This window comes from Oncorhynchus kisutch, unplaced genomic scaffold (assembly GCF_002021735.2).
Source record: "Oncorhynchus kisutch isolate 150728-3 unplaced genomic scaffold, Okis_V2 scaffold1977, whole genome shotgun sequence".
NCBI classification, from domain to species: domain Eukaryota; kingdom Metazoa; phylum Chordata; class Actinopteri; order Salmoniformes; family Salmonidae; genus Oncorhynchus; species Oncorhynchus kisutch.
This window is the reverse complement of record NW_022263922.1, coordinates 1-18,125: the sequence shown is the minus strand read 5'-3', so window position 1 is coordinate 18,125 and position 18,125 is coordinate 1. Positions and strand designations below refer to the sequence as shown.

At 43.7% G+C, this 18,125-nt stretch overlaps 24 non-coding genes across 24 annotated transcripts; all 24 read left to right on the top strand.

Annotated features, from left to right (window-relative positions):
• Window positions 1–278: 278 nt before the first annotated feature.
• On the top strand, window positions 279–366 carry trnay-gua (transfer RNA tyrosine (anticodon GUA)). Its single transcript is given in 2 exon segments — window positions 279–315; window positions 331–366. It is a non-coding gene; the product is annotated as a tRNA-Tyr (tRNA).
• Window positions 367–935: 569 nt separating this feature from the next.
• trnay-gua (transfer RNA tyrosine (anticodon GUA)) lies at window positions 936–1,024 on the top strand. Its single transcript is given in 2 exon segments — window positions 936–972; window positions 988–1,024. It is a non-coding gene; the product is annotated as a tRNA-Tyr (tRNA).
• Window positions 1,025–1,593: 569 nt separating this feature from the next.
• Window positions 1,594–1,681, top strand: trnay-gua (transfer RNA tyrosine (anticodon GUA)). The gene is given in 2 exon segments: window positions 1,594–1,630; window positions 1,646–1,681. It is a non-coding gene; the product is annotated as a tRNA-Tyr (tRNA).
• Window positions 1,682–2,906: 1,225 nt separating this feature from the next.
• Window positions 2,907–2,994, top strand: trnay-gua (transfer RNA tyrosine (anticodon GUA)). Its single transcript is given in 2 exon segments — window positions 2,907–2,943; window positions 2,959–2,994. It is a non-coding gene; the product is annotated as a tRNA-Tyr (tRNA).
• Window positions 2,995–3,563: 569 nt separating this feature from the next.
• On the top strand, window positions 3,564–3,651 carry trnay-gua (transfer RNA tyrosine (anticodon GUA)). Its single transcript is given in 2 exon segments — window positions 3,564–3,600; window positions 3,616–3,651. It is a non-coding gene; the product is annotated as a tRNA-Tyr (tRNA).
• A 569-nt stretch (window positions 3,652–4,220) lies between these two features.
• Window positions 4,221–4,308, top strand: trnay-gua (transfer RNA tyrosine (anticodon GUA)). The gene is given in 2 exon segments: window positions 4,221–4,257; window positions 4,273–4,308. It is a non-coding gene; the product is annotated as a tRNA-Tyr (tRNA).
• Window positions 4,309–4,877: 569 nt separating this feature from the next.
• Window positions 4,878–4,965, top strand: trnay-gua (transfer RNA tyrosine (anticodon GUA)). The gene is given in 2 exon segments: window positions 4,878–4,914; window positions 4,930–4,965. It is a non-coding gene; the product is annotated as a tRNA-Tyr (tRNA).
• Window positions 4,966–5,534: 569 nt separating this feature from the next.
• trnay-gua (transfer RNA tyrosine (anticodon GUA)) lies at window positions 5,535–5,622 on the top strand. Its single transcript is given in 2 exon segments — window positions 5,535–5,571; window positions 5,587–5,622. It is a non-coding gene; the product is annotated as a tRNA-Tyr (tRNA).
• A 571-nt stretch (window positions 5,623–6,193) lies between these two features.
• trnay-gua (transfer RNA tyrosine (anticodon GUA)) lies at window positions 6,194–6,281 on the top strand. Its single transcript is given in 2 exon segments — window positions 6,194–6,230; window positions 6,246–6,281. It is a non-coding gene; the product is annotated as a tRNA-Tyr (tRNA).
• Window positions 6,282–6,850: 569 nt separating this feature from the next.
• On the top strand, window positions 6,851–6,938 carry trnay-gua (transfer RNA tyrosine (anticodon GUA)). Its single transcript is given in 2 exon segments — window positions 6,851–6,887; window positions 6,903–6,938. It is a non-coding gene; the product is annotated as a tRNA-Tyr (tRNA).
• Window positions 6,939–7,508: 570 nt separating this feature from the next.
• On the top strand, window positions 7,509–7,596 carry trnay-gua (transfer RNA tyrosine (anticodon GUA)). Its single transcript is given in 2 exon segments — window positions 7,509–7,545; window positions 7,561–7,596. It is a non-coding gene; the product is annotated as a tRNA-Tyr (tRNA).
• Window positions 7,597–8,165: 569 nt separating this feature from the next.
• On the top strand, window positions 8,166–8,253 carry trnay-gua (transfer RNA tyrosine (anticodon GUA)). Its single transcript is given in 2 exon segments — window positions 8,166–8,202; window positions 8,218–8,253. It is a non-coding gene; the product is annotated as a tRNA-Tyr (tRNA).
• Window positions 8,254–8,822: 569 nt separating this feature from the next.
• Window positions 8,823–8,910, top strand: trnay-gua (transfer RNA tyrosine (anticodon GUA)). Its single transcript is given in 2 exon segments — window positions 8,823–8,859; window positions 8,875–8,910. It is a non-coding gene; the product is annotated as a tRNA-Tyr (tRNA).
• Window positions 8,911–9,479: 569 nt separating this feature from the next.
• On the top strand, window positions 9,480–9,567 carry trnay-gua (transfer RNA tyrosine (anticodon GUA)). The gene is given in 2 exon segments: window positions 9,480–9,516; window positions 9,532–9,567. It is a non-coding gene; the product is annotated as a tRNA-Tyr (tRNA).
• Window positions 9,568–9,951: 384 nt separating this feature from the next.
• trnay-gua (transfer RNA tyrosine (anticodon GUA)) lies at window positions 9,952–10,039 on the top strand. Its single transcript is given in 2 exon segments — window positions 9,952–9,988; window positions 10,004–10,039. It is a non-coding gene; the product is annotated as a tRNA-Tyr (tRNA).
• Window positions 10,040–10,608: 569 nt separating this feature from the next.
• On the top strand, window positions 10,609–10,696 carry trnay-gua (transfer RNA tyrosine (anticodon GUA)). The gene is given in 2 exon segments: window positions 10,609–10,645; window positions 10,661–10,696. It is a non-coding gene; the product is annotated as a tRNA-Tyr (tRNA).
• A 384-nt stretch (window positions 10,697–11,080) lies between these two features.
• On the top strand, window positions 11,081–11,168 carry trnay-gua (transfer RNA tyrosine (anticodon GUA)). The gene is given in 2 exon segments: window positions 11,081–11,117; window positions 11,133–11,168. It is a non-coding gene; the product is annotated as a tRNA-Tyr (tRNA).
• A 569-nt stretch (window positions 11,169–11,737) lies between these two features.
• trnay-gua (transfer RNA tyrosine (anticodon GUA)) lies at window positions 11,738–11,825 on the top strand. Its single transcript is given in 2 exon segments — window positions 11,738–11,774; window positions 11,790–11,825. It is a non-coding gene; the product is annotated as a tRNA-Tyr (tRNA).
• Window positions 11,826–12,394: 569 nt separating this feature from the next.
• On the top strand, window positions 12,395–12,482 carry trnay-gua (transfer RNA tyrosine (anticodon GUA)). The gene is given in 2 exon segments: window positions 12,395–12,431; window positions 12,447–12,482. It is a non-coding gene; the product is annotated as a tRNA-Tyr (tRNA).
• Window positions 12,483–13,051: 569 nt separating this feature from the next.
• Window positions 13,052–13,139, top strand: trnay-gua (transfer RNA tyrosine (anticodon GUA)). Its single transcript is given in 2 exon segments — window positions 13,052–13,088; window positions 13,104–13,139. It is a non-coding gene; the product is annotated as a tRNA-Tyr (tRNA).
• A 569-nt stretch (window positions 13,140–13,708) lies between these two features.
• trnay-gua (transfer RNA tyrosine (anticodon GUA)) lies at window positions 13,709–13,796 on the top strand. The gene is given in 2 exon segments: window positions 13,709–13,745; window positions 13,761–13,796. It is a non-coding gene; the product is annotated as a tRNA-Tyr (tRNA).
• Window positions 13,797–14,365: 569 nt separating this feature from the next.
• trnay-gua (transfer RNA tyrosine (anticodon GUA)) lies at window positions 14,366–14,453 on the top strand. Its single transcript is given in 2 exon segments — window positions 14,366–14,402; window positions 14,418–14,453. It is a non-coding gene; the product is annotated as a tRNA-Tyr (tRNA).
• A 1,223-nt stretch (window positions 14,454–15,676) lies between these two features.
• On the top strand, window positions 15,677–15,763 carry trnay-gua (transfer RNA tyrosine (anticodon GUA)). Its single transcript is given in 2 exon segments — window positions 15,677–15,712; window positions 15,728–15,763. It is a non-coding gene; the product is annotated as a tRNA-Tyr (tRNA).
• A 1,866-nt stretch (window positions 15,764–17,629) lies between these two features.
• On the top strand, window positions 17,630–17,716 carry trnay-gua (transfer RNA tyrosine (anticodon GUA)). The gene is given in 2 exon segments: window positions 17,630–17,665; window positions 17,681–17,716. It is a non-coding gene; the product is annotated as a tRNA-Tyr (tRNA).
• The last annotated feature ends 409 nt before the right edge of the window (window positions 17,717–18,125 follow it).

The window sequence follows — 18,125 nt, the reverse complement described above, 5'->3', positions numbered from 1 at the left end:
GTCACAAAGTGCTGTACAGAAACCCAGCCTAAAACCCCAAACAGCAAGCAATGCAGGTGTAGAAGCACGGTGGCTAGGAAAAACTCCCTAGAAAGGCCAAAACCTAGGAAAAAACCTAGAGAGGAACCAGGCTGTGAGGGGTGGCCAGTCATCGTCTGGCTGTTCCGGGTAGCGATTACAACAAAACATGGCCAAGATGTTCAAATGTTCATGGATGACCCGCAGGGTCAGCAGAACTTCTTACCATCTAGGTCATGGCTTTTGGACTTACTTGTCCACCTTCGATACCTCAGTTGGTAGAGCAGAGGACTGTAGATGATAATTTTAGCAATCCTTAGGTCGCTGGTTCAAATCCGTTTCGAAGGAGTGTATTTTTTCTTGTGGCTTGCTCCAACTTTTGACAGCAGTGCACTTTGACTTGTGTTTGAGAAACATATTATCTTTCCCTGAGATCACAGAATTCATAACTTGTTGACCTTCCATAGGACAGTTGGTAAAGTCGCGGAGTGTATTTGAAATTGCAACAATCCTTATGTCACTGGCTCACACTGGCTCAAAGGAGGATAACATTTTCAGCGGTTTTTGACAGCAGTGCACTTTAACTTGACAATCAAATCAATCAAATATTTGTATAAAGCCCTTCTTACATCAGCTGATGTCACAAAGTGCTGTACAGAAACCCAGCCTAAAACCCCAAACAGCAAGCAATGCAGGTGTAGAAGCACGGTGGCTAGGAAAAACTCCCTAGAAAGGCCAAAACCTAGGAAAAAACCTAGAGAGGAACCAGGCTGTGAGGGGTGGCCAGTCATCGTCTGGCTGTTCCGGGTAGCGATTACAACAAAACATGGCCAAGATGTTCAAATGTTCATGGATGACCCGCAGGGTCAGCAGAACTTCTTACCATCTAGGTCATGGCTTTTGGACTTACTTGTCCACCTTCGATACCTCAGTTGGTAGAGCAGAGGACTGTAGGTGATAATTGTAGCAATCCTTAGGTCGCTGGTTCAAATCCGGCTTCGAAGGAGTGTATTTTTTCTTGTGGCTTGCTCCAACTTTTGACAGCAGTGCACTTTGATTTGTGTTTGAGAAACATATTATCTTTCCCTGAGATCACAGAATTCATAACTTGTTGACCTTCCATAGGACAGTTGGTAAAGTCGCGGAGTGTATTTGAAATTGCAACAATCCTTATGTCACTGGCTCACACTGGCTCAAAGGAGGATAACATTTTCAGCGGTTTTTGACAGCAGTGCACTTTAACTTGACAATCAAATCAATCAAATATTTGTATAAAGCCCTTCTTACATCAGCTGATGTCACAAAGTGCTGTACAGAAACCCAGCCTAAAACCCCAAACAGCAAGCAATGCAGGTGTAGAAGCACGGTGGCTAGGAAAAACTCCCTAGAAAGGCCAAAACCTAGGAAAAAACCTAGAGAGGAACCAGGCTGTGAGGGGTGGACAGTCATCGTCTGGCTGTTCCGGGTAGCGATTATAACAAAACATGGCCTAGATGTTCAAATGTTCATGGATGACCAGCAGGGTCAGCAGAACTTCTTACCATCTAGGTTATGGCTTTTGGAGTTACTTGTCCACCTTCGATACCTCAGTTGGTAGAGCAGAGGACTGTAGATGATAATTTTAGCAATCCTTAGGTCGCTGGTTCAAATCCGTTTCGAAGGAGTGTATTTTTTCTTGTGGCTTGCTCCAACTTTTGACAGCAGTGCACTTTGATTTGTGTTTGAGAAACATATTATCTTTCCCTGAGATCACAGAATTCATAACTTGTTGACCTTCCATAGGACAGTTGGTAAAGTCGCGGAGTGTATTTGAAATTGCAACAATCCTTATGTCACTGGCTCACACTGGCTCAAAGGAGGATAACATTTTCAGCGGTTTTTGACAGCAGTGCACTTTAACTTGACAATCAAATCAATCAAATATTTGTATAAAGCCCTTCTTACATCAGCTGATGTCACAAAGTGCTGTACAGAAACCCAGCCTAAAACCCCAAACAGCAAGCAATGCAGGTGTAGAAGCACGGTGGCTAGGAAAAACTCCCTAGAAAGGCCAAAACCTAGGAAAAAACCTAGAGAGGAACCAGGCTGTGAGGGGTGGCCAGTCATCGTCTGGCTGTTCCGGGTAGCGATTACAACAAAACATGGCCAAGATGTTCAAATGTTCATGGATGACCCGCAGGGTCAGCAGAACTTCTTACCATCTAGGTCATGGCTTTTGGACTTACTTGTCCACCTTCGATACCTCAGTTGGTAGAGCAGAGGACTGTAGATGATAATTTTAGCAATCCTTAGGTCGCTGGTTCAAATCCGTTCGAAGGAGTGTATTTTTTCTTGTGGCTTGCTCCAACTTTTGACAGCAGTGCACTTTGACTTGTGTTTGAGAAACATATTATCTTTCCCTGAGATCACAGAATTCATAACTTGTTGACCTTCCATAGGACAGTTGGTAAAGTCGCGGAGTGTATTTGAAATTGCAACAATCCTTATGTCACTGGCTCACACTGGCTCAAAGGAGGATAACATTTTCAGCGGTTTTTGACAGCAGTGCACTTTAACTTGACAATCAAATCAATCAAATATTTGTATAAAGCCCTTCTTACATCAGCTGATGTCACAAAGTGCTGTACAGAAACCCAGCCTAAAACCCCAAACAGCAAGCAATGCAGGTGTAGAAGCACGGTGGCTAGGAAAAACTCCCTAGAAAGGCCAAAACCTAGGAAAAAACCTAGAGAGGAACCAGGCTGTGAGGGGTGGCCAGTCATCGTCTGGCTGTTCCGGGTAGCGATTACAACAAAACATGGCCAAGATGTTCAAATGTTCATGGATGACCCGCAGGGTCAGCAGAACTTCTTACCATCTAGGTCATGGCTTTTGGACTTACTTGTCCACCTTCGATAGCTCAGTTGGTAGAGCGGAGGACTGTAGGTTGTAATTGTAGCAATCCTTAGGTCGCTGGTTCAAATCCGGCTCGAAGGAGTCTATTTTTTCTTGTCGCTTGCTCCAACTTTTGACAGCAGTGCACTTTGACTTGTGTTTGACAAACATATTATCTTTCCCTGAGATCACAGAATTCATAACTTGTTGACCTTCCATAGGACAGTTGGTAAAGTCGCGGAGTGTATTTGAAATTGCAACAATCCTTATGTCACTGGCTCACACTGGCTCAAAGGAGGATAACATTTTCAGCGGTTTTTGACAGCAGTGCACTTTAACTTGACAATCAAATCAATCAAATATTTGTATAAAGCCCTTCTTACATCAGCTGATGTCACAAAGTGCTGTACAGAAACCCAGCCTAAAACCCCAAACAGCAAGCAATGCAGGTGTAGAAGCACGGTGGCTAGGAAAAACTCCCTAGAAAGGCCAAAACCTAGGAAAAAACCTAGAGAGGAACCAGACTGTGAGGGGTGGACAGTCATCGTCTGGCTGTTCTGGGTAGCGATTATAACAAAATATGGCCTAGATGTTCAAATGTTCATGGATGACCAGCAGGGCCAGCAGAACGTCTTACCATCTAGGTTATGGCTTTTGGAGTTACTTGTCCACCTTCGATACCTCAGTTGGTAGAGCAGAGGACTGTAGATGATAATTTTAGCAATCCTTAGGTCGCTGGTTCAAATCCGTTTCGAAGGAGTGTATTTTTTCTTGTGGCTTGCTCCAACTTTTGACAGCAGTGCACTTTGATTTGTGTTTGAGAAACATATTATCTTTCCCTGAGATCACAGAATTCATAACTTGTTGACCTTCCATAGGACAGTTGGTAAAGTCGCGGAGTGTATTTGAAATTGCAACAATCCTTATGTCACTGGCTCACACTGGCTCAAAGGAGGATAACTTTTTCAGCGGTTTTTGACAGCAGTGCACTTTAACTTGACAATCAAATCAATCAAATATTTGTATAAAGCCCTTCTTACATCAGCTGATGTCACAAAGTGCTGTACAGAAACCCAGCCTAAAACCCCAAACAGCAAGCAATGCAGGTGTAGAAGCACGGTGGCTAGGAAAAACTCCCTAGAAAGGCCAAAACCTAGGAAAAAACCTAGAGAGGAACCAGGCTGTGAGGGGTGGCCAGTCATCGTCTGGCTGTTCCGGGTAGCGATTACAACAAAACATGGCCAAGATGTTCAAATGTTCATGGATGACCCGCAGGGTCAGCAGAACTTCTTACCATCTAGGTCATGGCTTTTGGACTTACTTGTCCACCTTCGATAGCTCAGTTGGTAGAGCGGAGGACTGTAGGTTGTAATTGTAGCAATCCTTAGGTCGCTGGTTCAAATCCGGCTCGAAGGAGTCTATTTTTTCTTGTCGCTTGCTCCAACTTTTGACAGCAGTGCACTTTGACTTGTGTTTGACAAACATATTATCTTTCCCTGAGATCACAGAATTCATAACTTGTTGACCTTCCATAGGACAGTTGGTAAAGTCGCGGAGTGTATTTGAAATTGCAACAATCCTTATGTCACTGGCTCACACTGGCTCAAAGGAGGATAACATTTTCAGCGGTTTTTGACAGCAGTGCACTTTAACTTGACAATCAAATCAATCAAATATTTGTATAAAGCCCTTCTTACATCAGCTGATGTCACAAAGTGCTGTACAGAAACCCAGCCTAAAACCCCAAACAGCAAGCAATGCAGGTGTAGAAGCACGGTGGCTAGGAAAAACTCCCTAGAAAGGCCAAAACCTAGGAAAAAACCTAGAGAGGAACCAGACTGTGAGGGGTGGACAGTCATCGTCTGGCTGTTCTGGGTAGCGATTATAACAAAATATGGCCTAGATGTTCAAATGTTCATGGATGACCAGCAGGGCCAGCAGAACGTCTTACCATCTAGGTTATGGCTTTTGGAGTTACTTGTCCACCTTCGATACCTCAGTTGGTAGAGCAGAGGACTGTAGATGATAATTTTAGCAATCCTTAGGTCGCTGGTTCAAATCCGTTTCGAAGGAGTGTATTTTTTCTTGTGGCTTGCTCCAACTTTTGACAGCAGTGCACTTTGATTTGTGTTTGAGAAACATATTATCTTTCCCTGAGATCACAGAATTCATAACTTGTTGACCTTCCATAGGACAGTTGGTAAAGTCGCGGAGTGTATTTGAAATTGCAACAATCCTTATGTCACTGGCTCACACTGGCTCAAAGGAGGATAACATTTTCAGCGGTTTTTCACAGCAGTGCACTTTAACTTGACAATCAAATCAATCAAATATTTGTATAAAGCCCTTCTTACATCAGCTGATGTCACAAAGTGCTGTACAGAAACCCAGCCTAAAACCCCAAACAGCAAGCAATGCAGGTGTAGAAGCACGGTGGCTAGGAAAAACTCCCTAGAAAGGCCAAAACCTAGGAAAAAACCTAGAGAGGAACCAGACTGTGAGGGGTGGACAGTCATCGTCTGGCTGTTCTGGGTAGCGATTATAACAAAATATGGCCTAGATGTTCAAATGTTCATGGATGACCAGCAGGGCCAGCAGAACGTCTTACCATCTAGGTTATGGCTTTTGGAGTTACTTGTCCACCTTCGATACCTCAGTTGGTAGAGCAGAGGACTGTAGATGATAATTTTAGCAATCCTTAGGTCGCTGGTTCAAATCCGTTTCGAAGGAGTGTATTTTTTCTTGTGGCTTGCTCCAACTTTTGACAGCAGTGCACTTTGATTTGTGTTTGAGAAACATATTATCTTTCCCTGAGATCACAGAATTCATAACTTGTTGACCTTCCATAGGACAGTTGGTAAAGTCGCGGAGTGTATTTGAAATTGCAACAATCCTTATGTCACTGGCTCACACTGGCTCAAAGGAGGATAACTTTTTCAGCGGTTTTTGACAGCAGTGCACTTTAACTTGACAATCAAATCAATCAAATATTTGTATAAAGCCCTTCTTACATCAGCTGATGTCACAAAGTGCTGTTCAGAAACCCAGCCTAAAACCCCAAAGAGCAAGCAATGCAGGTGTAGAAGCACGGTGGCTAGGAAAAACTCCCTAGAAAGGCCAAAACCTAGGGAAAAAACCTAGAGAGGAACCAGGCTGTGAGGGGTGGCCAGTCATCGTCTGACTGTTCCGGGTAGCGATTATAACAAAACATGGTCAAGATGTTCAAATGTCCATGGATGACCAGCAGGGTCAGCAGAACTTCTTACCATCTAGGTTATGGCTTTTGGAGTTACTTAGTCCACCTTCGATAGCTCAGTTGGTAGAGCGGAGGACTGTAGGTGATAATTGTAGCAATCCTTAGGTCGCTGGTTCAAATCCGGCTCGAAGGAGTCTATTTTTTCTTGTGGCTTGCTCCAACTTTTGACAGCAGTGCACTTTGACTTGTGTTTGAGAAACATATTATCTTTCCCTGAGATCACAGAATTCATAACTTGTTGACCTTCCATAGGACAGTTGGTAAAGTCGCGGAGTGTATTTGAAATTGCAACAATCCTTATGTCACTGGCTCACACTGGCTCAAAGGAGGATAACATTTTCAGCGGTTTTTGACAGCAGTGCACTTTAACTTGACAATCAAATCAATCAAATATTTGTATAAAGCCCTTCTTACATCAGCTGATGTCACAAAGTGCTGTACAGAAACCCAGCCTAAAACCCCAAACAGCAAGCAATGCAGGTGTAGAAGCACGGTGGCTAGGAAAAACTCCCTAGAAAGGCCAAAACCTAGGAAAAAACCTAGAGAGGAACCAGGCTGTGAGGGGTGGCCAGTCATCGTCTGGCTGTTCCGGGTAGCGATTACAACAAAACATGGCCAAGATGTTCAAATGTTCATGGATGACCCGCAGGGTCAGCAGAACTTCTTACCATCTAGGTCATGGCTTTTGGACTTACTTGTCCACCTTCGATAGCTCAGTTGGTAGAGCGGAGGACTGTAGGTTGTAATTGTAGCAATCCTTAGATCGCTGGTTCAAATCCGGCTCGAAGGAGTCTATTTTTTCTTGTCGCTTGCTCCAACTTTTGACAGCAGTGCACTTTGACTTGTGTTTGACAAACATATTATCTTTCCCTGAGATCACAGAATTCATAACTTGTTGACCTTCCATAGGACAGTTGGTAAAGTCGCGGAGTGTATTTGAAATTGCAACAATCCTTATGTCACTGGCTCACACTGGCTCAAAGGAGGATAACATTTTCAGCGGTTTTTCACAGCAGTGCACTTTAACTTGACAATCAAATCAATCAAATATTTGTATAAAGCCCTTCTTACATCAGCTGATGTCACAAAGTGCTGTACAGAAACCCAGCCTAAAACCCCAAACAGCAAGCAATGCAGGTGTAGAAGCACAGGTGGCTAGGAAAAACTCCCTAGAAAGGCCAAAACCTAGGAAAAAACCTAGAGAGGAACCAGACTGTGAGGGGTGGACAGTCATCGTCTGGCTGTTCCGTGTAGCGATTATAACAAAACATGGTCAAGATGTTCAAATGTCCATGGATGACCAGCAGGGTCAGCAGAACTTCTTACCATCTAGGTTATGGATTTTGGAGTTACTTGTCCACCTTCGATACCTCAGTTGGTAGAGCAGAGGACTGTAGGTCATAATTTTAGCAATCCTTAGGTCGCTGGTTCAAATCCGTTTCGAAGGAGTGTATTTTTTCTTGTGGCTTGCTCCAACTTTTGACAGCAGTGCACTTTGATTTGTGTTTGAGAAACATATTATCTTTCCCTGAGATCACAGAATTCATAACTTGTTGACCTTCCATAGGACAGTTGGTAAAGTCGCGGAGTGTATTTGAAATTGCAACAATCCTTGTGTCACTGGCTCACACTGGCTCAAAGGAGGATAACATTTTCAGCGGTTTTTGACAGCAGTGCACTTTAACTTGACAATCAAATCAATCAAATATTTGTATAAAGCCCTTCTTACATCAGCTGATGTCACAAAGTGCTGTTCAGAAACCCAGCCTAAAACCCCAAAGAGCAAGCAATGCAGGTGTAGAAGCACGGTGGCTAGGAAAAACTCCCCAGAAAGGCCAAAACCTGGGAAAAAACCTAGAGAGGAACCAGGCTGTGAGGGGTGGCCAGTCATCGTCTGACTGTTCCGGGTAGCGATTATAACAAAACATGGTCAAGATGTTCAAATGTCCATGGATGACCAGCAGGGTCACCAGAACTTCTTACCATCTAGGTTATGGCTTTTGGAGTTACTAGTCCACCTCAGGTAGCTCAGTTGGTAGAGTGGAGGACTGTAGGTGATAATTGTAGCAATCCTTAGGTCGCTGGTTCAAATCCGGCTCGAAGGAGTCTATTTTTTCTTGTGGCTTGCTCCAACTTTTGACAGCAGTGCACTTTGATTTGTGTTTGAGAAACATATTATCTTTCCCTGAGATCACAGAATTCATAACTTGTTGACCTTCCATAGGACAGTTGGTAAAGTCGCGGAGTGTATTTGAAATTGCAACAATCCTTATGTCACTGGCTCACACTGGCTCAAAGGAGGATAACATTTTCAGCGGTTTTTGACAGCAGTGCACTTTAACTTGACAATCAAATCAATCAAATATTTGTATAAAGCCCTTCTTACATCAGCTGATGTCACAAAGTGCTGTACAGAAACCCAGCCTAAAACCCCAAACAGCAAGCAATGCAGGTGTAGAAGCACGGTGGCTAGGAAAAACTCCCTAGAAAGGCCAAAACCTAGGAAAAAACCTAGAGAGGAACCAGGCTGTGAGGGGTGGCCAGTCATCGTCTGGCTGTTCCGGGTAGCGATTACAACAAAACATGGCCAAGATGTTCAAATGTTCATGGATGACCCGCAGGGTCAGCAGAACTTCTTACCATCTAGGTCATGGCTTTTGGACTTACTTGTCCACCTTCGATAGCTCAGTTGGTAGAGCGGAGGACTGTAGGTTGTAATTGTAGCAATCCTTAGATCGCTGGTTCAAATCCGGCTCGAAGGAGTCTATTTTTTCTTGTCGCTTGCTCCAACTTTTGACAGCAGTGCACTTTGACTTGTGTTTGACAAACATATTATCTTTCCCTGAGATCACAGAATTCATAACTTGTTGACCTTCCATAGGACAGTTGGTAAAGTCGCGGAGTGTATTTGAAATTGCAACAATCCTTATGTCACTGGCTCACACTGGCTCAAAGGAGGATAACATTTTCAGCGGTTTTTCACAGCAGTGCACTTTAACTTGACAATCAAATCAATCAAATATTTGTATAAAGCCCTTCTTACATCAGCTGATGTCACAAAGTGCTGTACAGAAACCCAGCCTAAAACCCCAAACAGCAAGCAATGCAGGTGTAGAAGCACAGTGGCTAGGAAAAACTCCCTAGAAAGGCCAAAACCTAGGAAAAAACCTAGAGAGGAACCAGACTGTGAGGGGTGGACAGTCATCGTCTGGCTGTTCCGTGTAGCGATTATAACAAAACATGGTCAAGATGTTCAAATGTCCATGGATGACCAGCAGGGTCAGCAGAACTTCTTACCATCTAGGTTATGGATTTTGGAGTTACTTGTCCACCTTCGATACCTCAGTTGGTAGAGCAGAGGACTGTAGGTCATAATTTTAGCAATCCTTAGGTCGCTGGTTCAAATCCGTTTCGAAGGAGTGTATTTTTTCTTGTGGCTTGCTCCAACTTTTGACAGCAGTGCACTTTGATTTGACAATCAAATCAATCAAATATTTGTATAAAGCCCTTCTTACATCAGCTGATGTCACAAAGTGCTGTACAGAAACCCAGCCTAAAACCCCAAACAGCAAGCAATGCAGGTGTAGAAGCACGGTGGCTAGGAAAAACTCCCTAGAAAGGCCAAAACCTAGGAAAAAACCTAGAGAGGAACCAGGCTGTGAGGGGTGGCCAGTCATCGTCTGGCTGTTCCGGGTAGCGATTACAACAAAACATGGCCAAGATGTTCAAATGTTCATGGATAACCCGCAGGGTCAGCAGAACTTCTTACCATCTAGGTCATGGCTTTTGGACTTACTTGTCCACCTTCGATAGCTCAGTTGGTAGAGCGGAGGACTGTAGGTTGTAATTGTAGCAATCCTTAGGTCGCTGGTTCAAATCCGGCTCGAAGGAGTCTATTTTTTCTTGTCGCTTGCTCCAACTTTTGACAGCAGTGCACTTTGACTTCTGTTTGACAAACATATTATCTTTCCCTGAGATCACAGAATTCATAACTTGTTGACCTTCCATAGGACAGTTGGTAAAGTCGCGGAGTGTATTTGAAATTGCAACAATCCTTATGTCACTGGCTCACACTGGCTCAAAGGAGGATAACATTTTCAGCGGTTTTTCACAGCAGTGCACTTTAACTTGACAATCAAATCAATCAAATATTTGTATAAAGCCCTTCTTACATCAGCTGATGTCACAAAGTGCTGTACAGAAACCCAGCCTAAAACCCCAAACAGCAAGCAATGCAGGTGTAGAAGCACAGTGGCTAGGAAAAACTCCCTAGAAAGGCCAAAACCTAGGAAAAAACCTAGAGAGGAACCAGACTGTGAGGGGTGGACAGTCATCGTCTGGCTGTTCCGTGTAGCGATTATAACAAAACATGGTCAAGATGTTCAAATGTCCATGGATGACCAGCAGGGTCAGCAGAACTTCTTACCATCTAGGTTATGGATTTTGGAGTTACTTGTCCACCTTCGATACCTCAGTTGGTAGAGCAGAGGACTGTAGGTCATAATTTTAGCAATCCTTAGGTCGCTGGTTCAAATCCGTTTCGAAGGAGTGTATTTTTTCTTGTGGCTTGCTCCAACTTTTGACAGCAGTGCACTTTGATTTGACAATCAAATCAATCAAATATTTGTATAAAGCCCTTCTTACATCAGCTGATGTCACAAAGTGCTGTACAGAAACCCAGCCTAAAACCCCAAACAGCAAGCAATGCAGGTGTAGAAGCACGGTGGCTAGGAAAAACTCCCTAGAAAGGCCAAAACCTAGGAAAAAACCTAGAGAGGAACCAGGCTGTGAGGGGTGGCCAGTCATCGTCTGGCTGTTCCGGGTAGCGATTACAACAAAACATGGCCAAGATGTTCAAATGTTCATGGATAACCCGCAGGGTCAGCAGAACTTCTTACCATCTAGGTCATGGCTTTTGGACTTACTTGTCCACCTTCGATAGCTCAGTTGGTAGAGCGGAGGACTGTAGGTTGTAATTGTAGCAATCCTTAGGTCGCTGGTTCAAATCCGGCTCGAAGGAGTCTATTTTTTCTTGTCGCTTGCTCCAACTTTTGACAGCAGTGCACTTTGACTTCTGTTTGACAAACATATTATCTTTCCCTGAGATCACAGAATTCATAACTTGTTGACCTTCCATAGGACAGTTGGTAAAGTCGCGGAGTGTATTTGAAATTGCAACAATCCTTATGTCACTGGCTCACACTGGCTCAAAGGAGGATAACATTTTCAGCGGTTTTTGACAGCAGTGCACTTTAACTTGACAATCAAATCAATCAAATATTTGTATAAAGCCCTTCTTACATCAGCTGATGTCACAAAGTGCTGTACAGAAACCCAGCCTAAAACCCCAAACAGCAAGCAATGCAGGTGTAGAAGCACGGTGGCTAGGAAAAACTCCCTAGAAAGGCCAAAACCTAGGAAAAAACCTAGAGAGGAACCAGACTGTGAGGGGTGGACAGTCATCGTCTGGCTGTTCTGGGTAGCGATTATAACAAAATATGGCCTAGATGTTCAAATGTTCATGGATGACCAGCAGGGCCAGCAGAACGTCTTACCATCTAGGTTATGGCTTTTGGAGTTACTTGTCCACCTTCGATACCTCAGTTGGTAGAGCAGAGGACTGTAGGTGATAATTGTAGCAATCCTTAGGTCCCTGGTTCAAATCCGGCTCGAAGGAGTCTATTTTTTCTTGTGGCTTGCTCCAACTTTTGACAGCAGTGCACTTTGATTTGTGTTTGAGAAACATATTATCTTTCCCTGAGATCACAGAATTCATAACTTGTTGACCTTCCATAGGACAGTTGGTGAAGTCGCGGAGTGTATTTGAAATTGCAACAATCCTTATGTCACTGGCTCACACTGGCTCAAAGGAGGATAACATTTTCAGCGGTTTTTGACAGCAGTGCACTTTAACTTGACAATCAAATCAATCAAATATTTGTATAAAGCCCTTCTTACATCAGCTGATGTCACAAAGTGCTGTACAGAAACCCAGCCTAAAACCCCAAACAGCAAGCAATGCAGGTGTAGAAGCACGGTGGCTAGGAAAAACTCCCTAGAAAGGCCAAAACCTAGGAAAAAACCTAGAGAGGAACCAGGCTGTGAGGGGTGGCCAGTCATCGTCTGGCTGTTCCGGGTAGCGATTACAACAAAACATGGCCAAGATGTTCAAATGTTCATGGATGACCCGCAGGGTCAGCAGAACTTCTTACCATCTAGGTCATGGCTTTTGGACTTACTTGTCCACCTTCGATAGCTCAGTTGGTAGAGCGGAGGACTGTAGGTTGTAATTGTAGCAATCCTTAGGTCGCTGGTTCAAATCCGGCTTGAAGGAGTCTATTTTTTCTTGTCGCTTGCTCCAACTTTTGACAGCAGTGCACTTTGACTTGTGTTTGACAAACATATTATCTTTCCCTGAGATCACAGAATTCATAACTTGTTGACCTTCCATAGGACAGTTGGTAAAGTCGCGGAGTGTATTTGAAATTGCAACAATCCTTATGTCACTGGCTCACACTGGCTCAAAGGAGGATAACATTTTCAGCGGTTTTTCACAGCAGTGCACTTTAACTTGACAATCAAATCAATCAAATATTTGTATAAAGCCCTTCTTACATCAGCTGATGTCACAAAGTGCTGTACAGAAACCCAGCCTAAAACCCCAAACAGCAAGCAATGCAGGTGTAGAAGCACGGTGGCTAGGAAAAACTCCCTAGAAAGGCCAAAACCTAGGAAAAAACCTAGAGAGGAACCAGACTGTGAGGGGTGGACAGTCATCGTCTGGCTGTTCCGGGTAGCGATTATAACAAAACATGGTCAAGATGTTCAAATGTCCATGGATGACCAGCAGGGTCAGCAGAACTTCTTACCATCTAGGTTATGGATTTTGGAGTTACTTGTCCACCTTCGATACCTCAGTTGGTAGAGCAGAGGACTGTAGGTGATAATTTTAGCAATCCTTAGGTCGCTGGTTCAAATCCGTTTCGAAGGAGTGTATTTTTTCTTGTGGCTTGCTCCAACTTTTGACAGCAGTGCACTTTGATTTGTGTTTGAGAAACATATTATCTTTCCCTGAGATCACAGAATTCATAACTTGTTGACCTTCCATAGGACAGTTGGTAAAGTCGCGGAGTGTATTTGAAATTGCAACAATCCTTATGTCACTGGCTCACACTGGCTCAAAGGAGGATAACATTTTCAGCGGTTTTTCACAGCAGTGCACTTTAACTTGACAATCAAATCAATCAAATATTTGTATAAAGCCCTTCTTACATCAGCTGATGTCACAAAGTGCTGTACAGAAACCCAGCCTAAAACCCCAAACAGCAAGCAATGCAGGTGTAGAAGCACGGTGGCTAGGAAAAACTCCCTAGAAAGGCCAAAACCTAGGAAAAAACCTAGAGAGGAACCAGGCTGTGAGGGGTGGCCAGTCATCGTCTGGCTGTTCCGGGTAGCGATTACAACAAAACATGGCCAAGATGTTCAAATGTTCATGGATGACCCGCAGGGTCAGCAGAACTTCTTACCATCTAGGTCATGGCTTTTGGACTTACTTGTCCACCTTCGATAGCTCAGTTGGTAGAGCGGAGGACTGTAGGTTGTAATTGTAGCAATCCTTAGGTCGCTGGTTCAAATCCGGCTCGAAGGAGTCTATTTTCTCTTGTCGCTTGCTCCAACTTTTGACAGCAGTGCACTTTGACTTGTGTTTGACAAACATATTATCTTTCCCTGAGATCACAGAATTCATAACTTGTTGACCTTCCATAGGACAGTTGGTAAAGTCGCGGAGTGTATTTGAAATTGCAACAATCCTTATGTCACTGGCTCACACTGGCTCAAAGGAGGATAACATTTTCAGCGGTTTTTGACAGCAGTGCACTTTAACTTGACAATAAAATCAATCAAATATTTGTACAAAGCCCTTCTTACATCAGCTGATGTCACAAAGTGCTGTACAGAAACCCAGCCTAAAACCCCAAACAGCAAGCAATGCAGGTGTAGAAGCACGGTGGCTAGGAAAAACTCCCTAGAAAGGCCAAAACCTAGGAAAAAACCTAGAGAGGAACCAGACTGTGAGGGGTGGACAGTCATCGTCTGGCTGTTCTGGGTAGCGATTATAACAAAATATGGCCTAGATGTTCAAATGTTCATGGATGACCAGCAGGGCCAGCAGAACGTCTTACCATCTAGGTTATGGCTTTTGGAGTTACTTGTCCACCTTCGATACCTCAGTTGGTAGAGCGGAGGACTGTATGTTATAATTGTAACAATCCTTAGGTCGCTGGTTCAGATCCGGCTCGAAGGAGTCTATTTTTCTTGTGGCTTGCTCCAACTTTTGACAGCAGTGCACTTTGACTTGTGTTTGAGAAACATATTATCTTTCCCTGAGATCACAGAATTCATAACTTGTTGACCTTCCATAGGACAGTTGGTAAAGTCGCGGAGTGTATTTGAAATTGCAACAATCCTTATGTCACTGGCTCACACTGGCTCAAAGGAGGATAACTTTTTCAGCGGTTTTTGACAGCAGTGCACTTTAACTTAACAATCAAATCAATCAAATATTTTTATAAAGCCCTTCTTACATCAGCTGATGTCACAAAGTGCTGTTCAGAAACCCAGCCTAAAACCCCAAAGAGCAAGCAATGCAGGTGTAGAAGCACGGTGGCTAGGAAAAACTCCCCAGAAAGGCCAAAACCTGAGAAAAAACCTAGAGAGGAACCAGGCTGTGAGGGGTGGCCAGTCATCGTCTGGCTGTTCCGGGTAGCGATTATAACAAAACATGGTCAAGATGTTCAAATGTCCATGGATGACCAGCAGGGTCAGCAGAACTTCTTATCATCTGGGTCATATGGCTTTTGGATTTACTTGTCCACCTTTGATAGTTCAGTTGGTAGAGCGGAGGACTGCAGGTGATAATTGTAGCCTTAGTTAGCTTGTTCAAATCTGTCTCGAAAGAGTATATTTTTTCTTGTGGCTTGCTCCAACTTTTGACAGCAGTGCACTTTGACTTGTGTTTGACAAACATATTATCTTTCCCTGAGATCACAGAATTCATAACTTGTTGACCTTCCATAGGACAGTTGGTAAAGTCGCGGAGTGTATTTGAAATTGCAACAATCCTTATGTCACTGGCTCACACTGGCTCAAAGGAGGATAACATTTTCAGCGGTTTTTGACAGCAGTGCACTTTAACTTGACAATCAAATCAATCAAATATTTGTATAAAGCCCTTCTTACATCAGCTGATGTCACAAAGTGCTGTACAGAAACCCAGCCTAAAACCCCAAACAGCAAGCAATGCAGGTGTAGAAGCACGGTGGCTAGGAAAAACTCCCTAGAAAGGCCAAAACCTAGGAAAAAACCTAGAGAGGAACCAGGCTGTGAGGGGTGGCCAGTCATCGTCTGGCTGTTCCGGGTAGCGATTACAACAAAACATGGCCAAGAAGTTCAAATGTTCATGGATGACCCGCAGGGTCAGCAGAACTTCTTACCATCTAGGTCATGGCTTTTGGACTTACTTGTCCACCTTCGATAGCTCAGTTGTAGAGCGGAGGACTGTAGGATGTAATTGTAGCAATCCTTAGGTCGCTGGTTCAAATCCAGCTCGAAGGAGTCTTTTTTTCTTGTCGCTTGCTCCAACTTTTGACAGCAGTGCACTTTGACTTGTGTTTGAGAAACATATATCTTTCCCTGAGATCACAGAATTCATAACTTGTTGACCTTCCATAGGACAGTTGGTAAAGTCGCGGAGTGTATTTGAAATTGCAACAATCCTTATGTCACTGGCTCACACTGGCTCAAAGGAGGATAACATTTTCAGCGTTTTTTGACAGCAGTGCACTTTAACTTGACAATCAAATCAATCAAATATTTGTATAAAGCCCTTCTTACATCAGCTGATGTCACAAAGTGCTGTACAGAAACCCAGCCTAAAACCCCAAACAGCAAGCAATGCAGGTGTAGAAGCACGGTGGCTAGGAAAAACTCCCTAGAAGGCCAAAACCTAGGAAAAAACCTAGAGAGGAACCAGGCTGTGAGGGGTGGCCAGTCATCGTCTGGCTGTTCCGGGTAGCGATTACAACAAAACATGGCCAAGAAGTTCAAATGTTCATGGATGACCCGCAGGGTCAGCAGAACTTCTTACCATCTAGGTCATGGCTTTTGGACTTAATTGTCCACCTTCGATAGCTCAGTTGGTAGGCGGAGGACTGTAGGTTGTAATTGTGGCAATCCTTAGGTCGCTGGCTCGAAGGAGTCTATTTTTTCTTGTCGCTTGCTCCAACTTTTGACAGCAGTGCACTTTGACTTGTGTTTGACAAACATATTATCTTTCCCTGAGATCACAGAATTCATAACTTGTTGACCTTCCATAGGACAGTTGGTAAAGTCGCGGAGTGTATTTGAAATTGCAACAATCCTTATGTCACTGGCTCACACTGGCTCAAAGGAGGATAACTTTTTCAGCGGTTTTTGACAGCAGTGCACTTTAACTTAACAATCAAATCAATCAAATATTTTTATAAAGCCCTTCTTACATCAGCTGATGTCACAAAGTGCTGTTCAGAAACCCAGCCTAAAACCCCAAAGAGCAAGCAATGCAGGTGTAGAAGCACGGTGGCTAGGAAAAACTCCCCAGAATGGCCAAAACCTGGGAAAAAACCTAGAGAGGAACCAGGCTGTGAGGGGTGGCCAGTCATCGTCTGGCTGTTCCGGGTAGCGATTATAACAAAACATGGTCAAGATGTTCAAATGTCCATGGATGACCAGCAGGGTCAGCAGAACTTCTTATCATCTAGGTCATATGGCTTTTGGATTTACTTGTCCACCTTTGATAGTTCATTTTGTAGAGCAGAGGACTGCAGGTGATAATTGTAGCCTTAGTTAGCTTGTTCAAATCTGTCTCGAAGGAGTCTATTTTTTCTTGTGGCTTGCTCCAACTTTTGACAGCAGTGCACTTTGACTTGTGTTTGAGAAACATATTATCTTTCCCTGAGATCACAGAATTCATAACTTGTTGACCTTCCATAGGACAGTTGGTAAAGTCGCGGAGTGTATTTGAAATTGCAACAATCCTTATGTCACTGGCTCACACTGGCTCAAAGGAGGATAACATTTTCAGCGGTTTTTGACAGCAGTGCACTTTAACTTGACAATCAAATCAATCAAATATTTGTATAAAGCCCTTCTTACATCAGCTGATGTCACAAAGTGCTGTACAGAAACCCAGCCTAAAACCCCAATAGCAAGCAATGCAGGTGTAGAAGCACGGTGGCTAGGAAAAACTCCCTAGAAAGGCCAAAACCTAGGAAAAAACCTAGAGAGGAACCAGACTGTGAGGGGTGGACAGTCATCGTCTGGCTGTTCTGGGTAGCGATTATAAACAAAATATGGCCTAGATGTTCAAATGTTCATGGATGACCAGCAGGGCCAGCAGAACATCTTACCATCTAGGTTATGGCTTTTGGAGTTACTTGTCCACCTTCGATAGCTCAGTTGGTAGAGCGAGGACTGTAGGTTGTAATTGTGGCAATCCTTAGGTCGCTGGTTCAAATCCGGCTCGAAGGAGTCTATTTTTTCTTGTCGCTTGCTCCAACTTTTGACAGCAGTGCACTTGACTTGTGTTTGACAAACATATTATCTTTCCCTGAGATCACAGAATTCATAACTTGTTGACCTTCCATAGGACAGTTGGTAAAGTCGCGGAGTGTATTTGAAATTGCAACAATCCTTATGTCACTGGCTCACACTGGCTCAAAGGAGGATAACTTTTTCAGCGGTTTTTGACAGCAGTGCACTTTAACTTGACAATCAAATCAATCAAATATTTTATAAAGCCCTTCTTACATCAGCTGATGTCACAAAGTGCTGTTCAGAAACCCAGCCTAAACCCCAAACAGCAAGCAATGCAGGTGGTCAGAAGCACGGTGGCTAGGAAAAACTCCCCAGAAAGGCCAAACCTAGGAAAAAACCTAGA